This window comes from Borostomias antarcticus, assembly GCF_949987555.1.
Source record: "Borostomias antarcticus genome assembly, chromosome: 29".
NCBI lineage: Eukaryota > Metazoa > Chordata > Actinopteri > Stomiiformes > Stomiidae > Borostomias > Borostomias antarcticus.
The window spans coordinates 2,465,129-2,466,951 of NC_140262.1; the positions used below are offsets into that span (position 1 = coordinate 2,465,129).

A 1,823-nucleotide genomic window follows, 5' to 3' on the forward strand; every position below is an offset into this window, starting at 1 on the left:
GCTTCCATATTTCTTCTGTGGAGAGGGTGTACAGTATATTGTTATCTTGCTCTCGACCGTTTGACCGTTTAAAAAACCAATTAATACGCAAGACAGGATAACTGCCTGCCATGATGCCGCCAAAACACTGCCAACAACCTAATTTGACTAATAGACCGTCTACAATGCTACACATTAGCATTGCGCGGAGACAGCAGGACGGTGGAGAGCTAGTACGTCAAAGACGTCACCGCTTAAAACACCTCAGACCGATCTCACTCCGTTCGATTTCTGTCTGAACCACACAACTGTAGCAGCAGTCTTCTTGAGCATAGGCGACAGTACTGCATGTGTTTCACTGTAATATAAGACAGTATTTCAGATGAAACATCTGTCGTAACAGTATATAATGTGAACTCTCATGCTCCTGAAGCTCGACTGCTAATCAGATACAAGATACAAAGGAGCTGAATCGCTGATGGAGAATGTGAAACTGTGGAAATTGGATGTCAGAACTCTTTAAGTTAATCCTAGATAGGATGTTCAGGCTTTGATGGTGATGTTTAATCACAGCAGCACTGAGATGCTGGAGATGTATTGATGTATATCTGAATGGTATAAATCATGACGTCTGAATATATCAATTATAGCATCTACAGTGTCATGAAATATGAATCTGACAGCTGAGTGGGAATGATGGAGTGTTTTAATACAGCCGAGGACGGGTTTTTATCTCTGCACTGTGGCTACAGAGAACCGTGAGGAGAAAACTGCATTTCTAAATAGCGTGTGTGTGTGTGTGCGTGTGTGTGTTTGTGTGTTTGTGTGCCTGTCAATAATAAGGTGTGGTCAGCCCAAGGTTGTAGTTTAGTCGGCCACGTGGGTGAGAGGATGGGTAACGTTAGGGAGAGGGAGAGGGATGGGGGGGTAGGGTGTAGGGATGGGGGGGTAGGGGAGAGGGATGGGGGGGGTAGGGTGTAGGGATGGGGGGGTAGTGGAGAGGGTGAGGGGATGGGGGGGTAGGGGAGAGGGTGAGGGATGGGGGGGTAGGGGAGAGGGGTGAGGGATGGGGGGGTAGGGGAGAGGGTGAGGGATGGGGGGGGCAGGGGAGAGGGTGAGGGATGGGGGGGTAGGGGAGAGGGTGAGGGATGGGGGGGCAGGGGAGAGGGTGAGGGATGGGGGGTAGGAGAGAGGGATGGGGGGTTAGGGGTGTAGGGATGGGGGGGCTAGGGGGAGAGGGTGATGGATGGGCTGGTAGGGGGGTAGGGTGTAGGTATGGGGGGTAGGAGAGAGAGATCGGGGGGGGTAGGGTGTAGGGATGGGGGGCTAGGGGAGAGGGTGAGGGGTAGGGGGGTAGGGGGAGAGGGTGATGGATGGGGAGTAGGAGAGAGGGATGGGGGGGTAGGGTGTAGGGATGGGGGGGTAGGGGAGAGGGTGACGGATGAGGGGGTAGGGGAGAGGGTGAGGGATGAGGGGGTAGGGGAGAGGGTGAGGGATGGGGGGTAGGGGGGAGGGTGTAAGGGAGAGGTGGGGGGGGACGGGGGGGTTGATGGGGGGTGAGGGGCGGCAGGGTGCGTCTCTGGCCGCTCTTGCTGCAGTGCTGTGGTGTGCTAAAGATTTTTGCCACGCCCCGGTCACACACACACACACACACACACACACACACACACACACACACACACACACACACACACACACACACACACACACACACACACACACCACATGCCACACGCAGACTAACCCCCCACCCACTCTCTCTCTCTCTCTCTCTCTCTTTCTCTCTCCCTCAACCCCCTCTCCTTTCTACCTCTCTCTTTCTCTCTAGCCCCCCCCTTCTCTCT

General features: G+C 54.3%; 1 protein-coding gene across 1 annotated transcript in view; it reads right to left on the reverse strand.

Moving 5' to 3' along the window:
- The window catches only part of ank3b (ankyrin 3b), a gene marked incomplete at both ends in the record, with an annotated part of 99,783 nt that overhangs the window by 78,157 nt on the left and 19,803 nt on the right, over positions 1–1,823 (reverse strand). The gene's annotated exons all lie outside the window — the stretch shown is intronic.